The sequence below is a fragment of the Carassius auratus genome, unplaced genomic scaffold (genome assembly GCF_003368295.1).
Source record: "Carassius auratus strain Wakin unplaced genomic scaffold, ASM336829v1 scaf_tig00014789, whole genome shotgun sequence".
NCBI lineage: Eukaryota > Metazoa > Chordata > Actinopteri > Cypriniformes > Cyprinidae > Carassius > Carassius auratus.
The window spans coordinates 54,013-66,802 of NW_020524526.1; positions in this window are offsets into that span (position 1 = coordinate 54,013).

Genomic DNA, 12,790 nt, shown 5'->3' on the forward strand with positions numbered 1-12,790 from the left:
TGGTGTCATGGCTTTGCAATCAAAAAATGTTGTTATAATGGAAGTCAATGGGGCAAAACAGCCACCAACAACAAATTAGGGAGAACAAATTTAAATCTAATGCTGCCCAAAAACTAAAAATGCATCAAAGCCAATGTTGCTACTAATCTTTGACATGCCCAAAACTGTAATAAAAAGTACAAAAAAAAAAAAAAAATCCAGCCACAATTACTTTTATATTGAAAATAAGTCATTTTGTGTGTGTCCCCCCCCCCCCCCCCCCCAAAATCATTGACATCATTTATGAACTTGGCAATTAAAGAGTTAAAATCTTTGATTTTTTAAAAACATTTGGTAGTTTTGATAAGGACTGAAGTTGATTAACAGATTTATGCAAAACAATTGAGAACAAATATGAATCTGACACATATTTACAGCAGTTTAATTGAGTGGATGTTTTCATCCCGAACATAACGAAAGGGTAGTGAATTTGAACAATGCACAAGGGTTAAAAATGAGTTGAAAATTTGAATTCAATCCTTAAAGGGTTCACCCCAAAAAGAAAAAATTCTGTAATTAATTACTCACCCTCATGTTGTTCCAAACCTGTAAGACCTTTGTTTATCTTCAGAGCACAAATTAAAATGTTTTTGATGAAATTGGAGAACTATCTGACCCTCCATAGACAGCAACACAACTGAAATGTTTCCAGGACCAGAAACATAGTGTAGCAGTAGGCATTTGTTTTGCCTATTAACACTTGGCTGGATGGTGATTTAGTTCTACTTATGAGGACTATAAAGGTGGTCGTTCATGTTACCTGTGATGGCATTACATGTGTCGTTCCGGCACGGTGTGCAAGAGCTGGAGAATGGACAGGGGAATTAAATGCTGTACACTCGGTGGCGCTCGTTGTAGTGCAAGCTGTGTTTCATATGCCTGTTCAATGTTATGGTGGGTTGTTTCATCATTGTCGTTCACTGTACTCTTGGATCAGAGGTCCAGTTTAACATAAGTTGCTGAGGGACCACTAACTTACTATGTGCTGCTGTTTGACTTGATTTTACAGATAAACGACTGTGAGCGTTCAATTCATTGTGCTGGTGTGCTGCTCTGCTATGTAGCTTTAATGACTAGCATCACTACAATATCTCCAACCTCAACGACTCCATTAATGTCAAATGTTGTTTTTTCCATTCCATGAGAACTGATGGGGATGTTTTTATTTCCCAGGATTTGATATTGGCTACCCAGAATGTAACGAGCTGTATTTAAAGTGGCTTTTGGTGTTCATTATTCTTAGTCATCACTGTTTTCACCTTTTGTTTCAATGTTGTTTGCTTGTTTCTTAATACCTTTTTTGGGTTCAAGTGCGATCTTTGTGGTCTCGATTTAAACAAACACTTGGTCCTTATTTTCCTGATGCTGTCTAGGATATCTGGTTATCCAACTGTTCTCATAAGATTACCCTGAATTTAAGTGGTGAATGTGTAGTATTAAACAGTGTTGTGGGGTGATCATCTGGAATGTAGCCTGTGAGCCTTATGTACTCCTATTTTGGATAGGAGTACCACAATCGCAAGGACATTGGTAAAACAGTCCACGTGAAATCAGTGGCACAACTTCAGTTTTGAGATGCTCCAAGCAGGGGCGGACTTACCCATTTGGCATGGTAGGCGACTGCCTTGGGCCCCCTAAAATGCTTTTCAAATATAAGACACGCATTAAGCGTGGACATGGGAATGGTTGCTGTTAATGGTGTTTATTTCCACGACAACCGTCTGCATGTCTGAGTTGGACATGCTCCTTGTGTTATCCTGCTTGTAGCAAATGAAAATATAATGCTTCTGAATCTGACTGCCGCATGAGCGCGAGGTCTCTCTTTCCCAGCGTGCACGCACACCTCTCTTTCTGTGTCTGCTCTGTTCAGTGAGTGGGTGAAAGGAGCTGTGCTTTCAGTTAAAACACAGATATGTTGCTTCTCTAATTTTACATGCAATATAGCCGAAATCACAGCACAGCTATTGTCTTTATCTTGTCTGTAGCCTATTTGATTTTATCAGACTACAGCATGATTCAGGGGCGGACTGGGACCAAAAAGTGGCCCTGGATTTTCTGGCCCACCTCATCATAACGCATCCGGCCTGTTTTGATGTCATTTATTCATTTAATATTTGAGTAAACAGTTTAGGGATTTTAACCAACAGGGCAACTGATCCTCCGTTTAAACAAAAAAACCCTGTGTGCAGCAGCTGTTCATTTAGCGACTCCTAGTGAGCAATACATGCTCATCACGACACATTCTCCTAGAACTCACACTTTGCATTCAGTAAAACAGATCCATATGAATCATGCATGAAATAGAAGTTTATAAACTCAAACGATAGCTTTATGTGCTTTACAGATAAACTTGAAGTATTCAATAATAGATCATCTTTGACTCAGTAATACAAGTTCATGATCTGATTCGTGAACAGATGATTCTTTTGAGTCAATCTTTTAAAAAAATAATTTATTTTGTATAACAAAACCAGTGTGGAAACAAATGGTTCACAAACTGGATAGATCTGAGATGCCAGGGCTCGTTAAATCGCTAGCTAACGCTAGCTATCCTGGGGCTATTGTGTTTTCCAGTCGGGCTCCAAAATGTATCACCTCTCTGCCCGACGGGCTATCTTGAATAGTGATGTAAAATTCCTAACTTGATCAGCGTTGTTCACTCGCTTGAAGGGGTGATAACTGCCGTAGACATGAATGGGGGCTAATCCCCCCAATAATTAGAAATCGCTATACCATTTTCTCAATATTGCCTATTCGAGAGAGAAAGAGAGAGATACATGGAAGTTGTGTGTTTTCGCATCTGTGTGTTTATCTTTTTAGAGTGAGTTTACTTAAAAACAGCGATTGTATCCTCTCGTCGCTGGAAAATATAATGTGGCGATTCAGTATTTAAATTGTATTTAATAAAAGTCGTGGGGCAGCGTTGACAAGTTTATTTTCTCCTGGATGTGTGAGCAGCGTGATTTCTGATATGTGTGTGTGTATGTGTGTCAGTAGGCAGCTCATTAATACAGAACGATAATTAAAGGCTCTAATGCACACCAGAACACCAGTATATGTGTGTATTGTAAGAGCTAGACGATGAATGATGAGGTGTGACTGCATAGTAGTGGTGTCCCAATCCTTAGGGGAATATTTTCTCCCCTTCCCTTTGACACTCTGTTTCAAGGGACAAGAGGAAGGGGTAGGCAGAGGGGTAGGCAGAGGGGTAGGGGAAGGGGTATAAAAAATAATTGGAATTGGGCCTTAATGGGTCGCTTTCAGTCAATATTTCATATTCATTCTGTCTGACAACAGAAACAGTCAAATATATCAATGAAAACAGTTTCTAGAATTTAGCTGCATCAAAATATAGAATGTTGCACAGAGAGGCAAACAAATGTACCCAGTGGGCAATTGATGTCAAATAGACATCAAATTGACGTCAAACATAGTCATCAAAGAACTGGTCAAAAATGCAAATCAAATCGATGTCAAAACTTGACATTAAATTGCCGTCAAGTTTTGACATTCATTTGATTTGCATTTTTTAAAAACATTTTTAACACATTGATGTCCTATTCTAGACCACAAGAATAATGACAAAACAGTATTAAATGCAAGACGTGTTTTATTAAATCCACTGGTTTATATCAGAATTTTGTAAATTTTTCTTAAATGAACATGTAGTTGTAATACCGTATACACTTGGTATTACAATTTCATTTAGCTGACACTTTTATCCAAAGCGACTTACAATTGCTATATATATGTCAGAGGTCACACGCCTCTGGAGCATCTAGGGGTTAAGTGTCTTGCTCAGGGACACATTGGTGTGTCACAGTGGATTCGAACCCAGGTCTCTCACACCAAAGGCATGTGTCTTATCCACTGCACCAACACTTACTTAATGTGTGGTTACAGCAAAAATGCTGCATAATTTTTTTTATTTGTAATTAAGCAAATCAGTATATTTTTGGTAAAATATAATATATTCACCTCTTTCATTGTCAGTAATTTATGCCTACATTTTATGAATAGTTTTTTGTTGTTGTTGTTTATATGTTTTTAACCACAGAAGTCCCAGAAGTTACAAGTCATGCAAAAATCAAACAACATATGACATGCCGAATGGATGCATTTTGAAGAAAAAAAAATTTATTTGATGACTATGTTTGATGTCAATTTGATGTCTATTTGATATCAATTGCCCGCTGGGTTGATATCAATGTGATGTCAATATAACACGATGTTGATTTGATGTCAACTCAATGTCAAACATGTTGGCCCATATACTTACATAATCAATTTCAGTATGGGATGAACCTAATATTTTCACCAATTAACCACTGGAAGGACTTGATGTATAATCTGACTTTGAAATTATGTTTTGCAGCATCTTGATCAAATCTTGTCTAATATTTGACGTCAAATTGACATCAAGGTGCCCACTGGGTAATGATAAATAATAAATGTTTTAAAAAATAATTTTGCATGTTCAGAAGAAGTAAACTGCCCTGTCTTGCGGACTGTTTGTCTGGTTGTCTGATAATAGTTATACATATACATGCTCTGGCTACTGTGTATAGACCACCAGGGCCGTATACAGAATTCTTAAAAGAATTTGCAGATTTCCTCTCAGACTTTCTGGTTACAGTTGATAAGGCGCTAATCATGGGAGATTTTAATAATCACGTTGATAATAAAAATGATGCATTAGGACTTTACTGGTTTATTATTAGGTTTACTGACCTAATAAACTCTTTTGGAGTCAAGCAAAATGTCACTGGGCCCACTCATCGTTTTAATCATACACTAGATTTAATTATATCTCATGGAATAGATCTTACTGATATAGATATCGTACCTCAAAGTGATGATGTTACAGACCATTTCCTTGTGTAACATAATGACCCACATGGGGTAAGTAATCAAGCGCAAGGCGGTTGTACAGCTTTACTCAACAGGCACATTTTTATTCAAATAATTCAACATATTAAAAAAGAGGTGTAACAGATCGTCAATGCAAATACCCACAAAGGAAATAATAATAAATAAAAAGAAACAAAAAACAGAAAACAAAATCAACCAACAGGTAGCCACGGGTTACCTATATCGTGAAGACAGAGTGGCATTCAAAATGCTCTCACCACAACAACGCTCACAGCAATCACACTGCAAACCTACAAAAAAGAAAGAAACACAAATAAAGTGACCAAACCACCACACGATCCCAGCCACCTCACCACCGCCATCCACACAGTGAGGATAACCCAGAAGCCATTGTTGGTTTGAAAAGAAATCTACAAAAAGAAAGAAAAACTAATTAATTAACAGTGGGTAATGCAAGTAGAACAAACCAGTCAACACCATAGAACCATCCTTTTATGGCCTAGGTTTTCCTTATACAATTATGATCCAACATCCAACAAAAAAAACAATAAACCAAAGAAAATTAAATCTAAAGTAAACGGTAACCGTGCATCCCTGTAAGGGGAAACACAGTTAATTGCAACAAAGAATTGTTTACAACAAACACATCAATAAAATAAAACATTCAAAATAATTGCTGCACATACTAGAAAACAAAAAAGTTCCCTTCTAATTAAGCAATACCTCTAACATCCGTTATTTTGATGGACACTCAGGCAACAATCAGTCAGGCAATAATCTGGCCAAAACACTAAAAACATTATAACATCACTATAAAATCATTAAAACAAATCCTAAAACAAATTTATAAAATTATAAAACTACTACCTCCTTAAAGCTGCAGTAGGTAACTTTTGTAAATATATATTTTTTACATATTTGTTAAACCTGTCATTATGTCCTGACAGTAGAATATGAGACAGATAATCTGTGAAAAAATCAAGCCCCTCTGGCTCCTCCCAGTGGTCCTATTGCCATTTGCAGAAACTCCATCGCTCCCGGTAAAAATCAACCAATCAGAGCTGCGGTCCGTAACTTTGTTTGTGTTCAAAATGTAGAAAAATGTATATAATAAGTGAGTACACCATGAATTCATTTTCCAAACTGTGTTTTTAGCTTGTCCTGAATCACTTTGTGATTCTTCATAGACATAAACAGAGAGAAGTAGTTCCGGCTACGATGTTCTTCCGCAAGACGCAAGCAGTTCTGTTTATTAACCGCTAGAGCGTCAAAAGTTCCCTACCGCAGCTTTAACGGTGTGTATCAAATATTCAGCTCGTAATAACGCTGCGCCAGCATTTAACATAACTGCTCGCCTGCTACTCTTCTTCTGAGGTGATCAATCATCAATTGAAGTTTTAGATGAGTGCTATATAAGGAAGTAGCGAGGTTCGTTCGCTCTCTCGCTTCCTGTCTTTGATTGACTGGTGGATGAATGGATGTCACGGCACATCTAAAACTTCAATTGATGATTGATCACCTCAGAAGAAGAGTAGCAGGCGAGCAGTTATGTTAAATGCAAGGTTTTTATTTAGCACAGTGGCTAAATTAACAAATTACCAGACGCCATTTGATTCAAATATTCCACCAACATTTAATAATAATGACTTTATGAATTTCTTCACTGATAAAATAGATAACATTAGAAATAAAATAGCGAATGTAGATTCTACAGCGACTAACACTTCAGTTTCATCCATCACACCCAAAGATAAACTGCAGTGCTTTACAACTATAGGACAGGAAGAGCTAAATAAACATATCACTGTATCTAAACCAACAACATGTTTATTAGATCCTGTACCCACTAAATTACTGAAAGAGTTGTTACCTGTAGCCGAAGAACCGCTTCTCAATATCATTAACTCGTCGTTATCTTTAGGTCACGTCCCAAAACCATTCAAGCTGGCAGTTATTAACCCTCCTATTAAGAAACCAAAACTAAATCCTAGTGAACTGGCAAATTATAGGCCTATTTCAAATATTCCATTGATGTCTAAAATTTTAGAAAAAGTTGTGTCTGCTCAATTGAGCACCTTCCTGCACAAAAATGATCTGTATGAAGAATTTCAGTCAGATTTCAGGCCCCACCATAGCACAGAAACTGCACTTTTTTAAATTACAAATGATCTGCTTTTTGCGTCAGATCAAGGCTGCATATCATTTCTAGTCTTACTTGATCTTAGTGCTGCATTCGACAACATAGATCATGACTTACTCATAGACCGATTACAAAACTATACAGGTATTCAAGGGCAGGCTCTAAAATGGTTTAGATCCTACCTGTCCGATCGCTACCATTTTGTTTACTTAAATGTGGAGTCATCTCACATATTTTACATATCAGTAAAATATGGAGTACCACAAGGATCCATCCTAGGTCCCCTTCTATTTTCAATATACATGTTGCCCCTTGGTAATATTATTAGAAAATACGGAATTAGCTTCCACTGTTATGCTGATGATACTCAGCTATATATCTCAACGAGACCAGATGAAACTTCTAAATTATCTAAGCTAACAGAGTATGTTAAAAGTGTAAAAGATTGGATGACAAATAATTTTCTCCTATTAAATTCAGATAAGACAGAGATATTAATTATTGGACCAAAAAACACTACACAGAATCTTGTAGAGTACAATCTGCAACTAGACGGATGTACTGTTACTTCCTCTACAGTCAAAAATCTGGGTGTTATATTAGACAGCAACTTGTCTTTTGAAAATCATATTTCCAATGTTACAAAAACTGCATTCTTCCATCTTAGAAACATTGCAAAGGTACGAAACATGTTATCTGTTTCTGATGCAGAAAAACTAGTTCATGCATTCATGACCTCTAGACTGGACTATTGTAATGCACTTCTAGGTGGTTGTCCTACTTCTTCAATAAACAAGCTACAGGTAGTCCAAAATGCAGCAGCTAGAGTCCTTACCAGTTCAAGAAAATATGATCATATTACCCCAATTTTACAGTCTCTGCACTGGTTACCTATTAAGTTCAGTATCAGTTACAAATTATCATTACTTATGTAACCCAGGTCCCATGTAGTTAGAAAATAAAGCTGGAGTGGTTAATACAATGAGACTGGGCCTGGGCTCGTTGTAGGAAAATACAACTTGTTTTATATGTTACTTAATAAATGTATATTTGTAATACTCTTGGCTATTCTTATAAAGACCATCACAACTGTATTTTGATTGCAAAAATATTAGCAAGTATTTATTTACAACATTAAATAAAAGATAAATGTATCTTAGAATAAAATAAAACAAATCACATAGGCATGAAAAGATGGAAGAAAAAAAACTAAAACAAAAAAGAAAAACTTTACTTTCCCAAAAGGAAAAAAAAACCTTTCTGTGGTTATATTTAAACTAAACAATTATTAATTCCCTCTGAAAAAATGTCCATCCCCGTTGCAGGCCTAAAAACTGGAATGGCCGCTTCACTCAGAAACTGAGCATAAACAAAAAAGCACGTGCATGTGAATGGTAATACTCACGAAATCCAGGTTAAGTTAGTACAGCAAAGGCAATGGCACTGGCGATGGTAATGGCAAAGGAAGAAGCAAAGCACAGACGATCATGGCAGGGCACACAGAAACAGCAGAGCAGAAACAGCAGGGCCTTCGGTTGGAAAACCAGTCTCTCTCCCTTTCTCTCTCTCACCAACGTCCGTCTCCTTAGAGCATATTATCTGAATTGAGCCACATTATCAAACACTATTTCTTATTGAATTAGCATTAGCTTTGCTTTAGCTTTAGAGATATCACAATACATATTATATTTATACTTTTAACCAGCTCACCTTTTACCCAATTTTAACTATTTATGAACTTTTCTTTTTTCTTTGTGTTGTGTGTGGGTTACACTGTTAATGATCTTTTATACTCTGTAACTTATAGAAATTTTGTACAGGGCTACACCTACCTATAAGGCCCTAAATGGTTTAGCTCCTGTGTACCTAACTAGCCTTCTACCCATCACGCTCCCTAAGGTCACAAAACGCTGGACTTTCTGTAGTTCCTAGGATAGCAAAACTCAGGAATAGCCTTCCTGATAATGTTCGGGGTTCAGACAAACTCTCTCTGTTAAAATCTAGATTAAAAACATATCTCTTTCGCCAGGCATTTGAATAATGTATCTTAAATTGTGAGTGTAGTTGCATCTGATCAAATGTGCATTTTTATTCTTTAGCTTGGGTGAAACTAATTAATTTTACTTTGTTGGATCAGCAGCTATGCTAATGATGTCTAATGATTTCCTAGTTTTAAAATGAGTAACTTCCCTTGGCTGCTGCTGCTATGATTAGTGTACTGTATATGGATTATGACATTTTCACTAGCAGAAGCTAACAAGCAAGGTGTCGTGACTCATGTCACCATGTAAATCGACCCTTTTCAACATGGTGAAAACTAGTTACTGGTGCTATGAGGGTTTCTAATACAGCGTCTGTGGGAGCTATGATAAATTTACATATAGTTCTCTATTCTGACTGCTTTTAACCATCTCTCGCAATTTATTTTTTCTTTTGCTATTTAAGCAAATGGGAACACACACAAAAAAATGTATTTCATATATTCTCTCATTCGCCACTATAGAATTGAACCCAGTTTAACCCATGACGAAGAACAAAACCTAAAACATGATGTGGCATTGTCAAGGTAGCAATTTCACTGGATCTAAACAAATCAATCTAACCATAGATGTGACCAGTAGCGATGGCTTTCTTAATATGTATAAAATAATTTTGCAAAGGTTCTATGACATTGTCACATACACGCCAGGCTCCAACACTATCCAATCACAGCGCACTCCCTCTCCAGAATACTGAGCACATACACCTGCACCACATTAGCACCTTAATTAACGGGCACATAAAAGACTCTCACACACACACAGCCTCTGTCCAGTCTCGTTCGCAACTATGGCTTACCTACATGCTTACTTCAAGGACTACCAGTGTTATACTTACCTGTCTCCAGCGATCCCAAGTTACCCAAGTGCTCTTGTTTCTGTGACATATCAGGACACAACTCTGTATAATGACATGGGTATGACACAGGTATTACAAGGATAGGGTGACTTATGAGGATATAATCATGTCCCCATTTTTTTTAAATGCTTATAACCATACAGAATGAGTTTTTTTTTTGAGAAAGTAAAAATGCACAAAGTTTCCTGTGAGGGTTAGGGTTAGGTGTAGGGTTGGTGAAGGGGGATAGAATATACAGTTTCTACAGTATAAAAACATTACGCCTTTGGGATGTCCCCACTTTTCACAAAAACAAACATGTGTGTGTGTGTGTGTCTTCATCCTCCAACATCTCAACTCCTCTACTACACTTGGATCTTCACTCTGCTAAATACAAAGGACAGTATCAATACTCTTTCACTTATCAGTCACGGTTGCCACTTCAGTTTGGCTCATCTGTGTTCACTATACCCTCTGCTTGTGTCAATAAACAACCTTGCTTGTTATCTCCCAACTCCGACCTGTCTTTGTCGTAACAGACGTTAGTAGTATATATACAATTTTTTAGCAAATTTTTTTTATTTATTTATTTTTTGACCACCGAGGGCTGGTTGTCTGCGAAATTTCCCAGTAGATTTTTTGGTTTCACTCCACCCCTGCTTGAGGAAATATGAACAGATTGTGTTCTGTAAGTTAATTGCTCAGTGCAAAGAAAGAGAAGTAATAAGAATGAGGTATTTATGTTTTTTTTTTTTTCATGTGTCTAATAGACATGAACAAGTTCTATGAAAAACATCTATGACCTATGAAACATGTCTGCACTTCATGCTCTGTTAACTATGGTTTCACTAATAATTAAAATATATGACATAAAGCATCTATATTTGTCCATGCCCATGATTAAAAATATGAAGGCCTGAATTCACAAACAGGTTTTATCTTAAACCAGGACTAGACCTTAGTTAAATTAAGATATTTAAGCAACTGCCTTAGAAGAAAATGTTACTGGTGTGTATCTTGACACAGAACAATGACACTGACATATTTTAAGATATGTCAGAGCAAGATATTTTCAGTTGACACAGCTCAAACATGTATTTTAGTCTGAGACTAACTTAAGCGTAGTCTGTGAAACGGGGTGGAAAGTATTACTTTAAGGTACATCTAGAACAGATAAAAATTTGTGATTAAATTGCGATTATTCACAGGTTGACTCATGATAATCATGCGTTAAATCGTGATTATATATTTTAATTGATTGACAGCCCTAAGTTAAAACGACTAAAATTAAATGTAGACTTATGCTGGTAACTCATCAGTGGACTTTCCTCGTCAATATAGGTTATATTTTTTCACTCTTTTTCAGTGACAGAAAGACAGAAGACTGTGACACAGGGTTGGGTAAGTTACTTTGAAAATGTAATCAAATTACTGATTACTCCTTTCAAAAGTAATCACATTACTGTTATGATTACTTTATTTAAAAAAAAAAAAAAATCTCCTTGAAATTTATGAAATCCCAGCATTCATGTTCCCGATAAGTATTTGTTATTAAAGCATCACCATTCACAGAACACTGTTAACTAAAGCAAGTGGCTGTTGCGTGCATGGTGTAGATGGCAGAATGCCAGCAAAGAGCTCTGCATTTATAATCTCTAAAACACATCTCAGTTCATGACATCTCACAGATCTCCGTTATAACACAATAAATATATGCATAATTAATCTTTCATAATGTCTACAGTTCATGTATTATTATTAGTGGATTCGTGTGCATGCAAATTTCAGCACTGCATTGCTCAACGCTACAAACACGTTATAGCCTAACTAGAACTCTGCATACACTTGTGCCTGTTAATCGTTTTTATTTAATATTAGTTCATGTTGCTTTTGTGCAATAGATAAATAACAAATTATTTGTTTTAGATATTTTATCTTTAAATATTTCTGTTTTGCTGGAGTCCTGTGGATCATTTTATTCTCCCGCATCCTGCACACATACAAGAAGTCTGGTGGTGGATGAGGAGATACCCCCTGACTATGTAAGCGCTTTGAGTGCCTAGAAAAGCGCTATATAAATGTAATGAATTATTATTATTTATTATTAAGTCTCTGCACTCGCCTATCAAGTCTTGTGACTCTTGTCCCATGCGCTGCACTCAGTTGCGTCGGGTCTTGCAGGAGAAGGTCTCTAATCCACTGGCACTTGACTTGACAGTGCCAATCTCTAGATTATAAAACACTGCATTTTGTCAGCTATATAATGTGGCAGTAATTTACAGAGACCTCGGCTTGTAACTATACTCTAATTACTATTTGGAAAATTATAACGCGTTTGATTACTCCATTACAAAAAAAAAAAAAGTAATCAAACTACAGTAATGCATTATTAAGTAATGCGTTACTGGCCAACACTGCTGCTGGCAAAAAGCAAAATATATAGAATAAAAATGCACTTACAGTGAAACATTCTATCTGTATGATTGTTATTATGTTTGTCTCCAGTTTATACTATTCTAACTCCCAACTACATACAGTTCACTTCACTAGGTCCATCTCCAATGCATTTTAAGAGGATGAAAATGAAAGTATTAAATATAATCCAGAGAACACAGACAGAGAGAAACAGGGAACAAAGACCAATAAAAACAGTTCCGTTTTGATTTAGAAGTCTAGATTTAGGAAGTAAAATGGACAGCTGGACGTCTGTATTACGATATCGATATATTTGTTCTGTGAGAAACACTTAATATTTAAATCAGTAACACATTTAATATAATGAATATCAGGATAAAAACACATACAGCTTCATTCACTAACCAGAACAAACATCTGGAAATCAGTCAGCTTTGTCTAAATGTG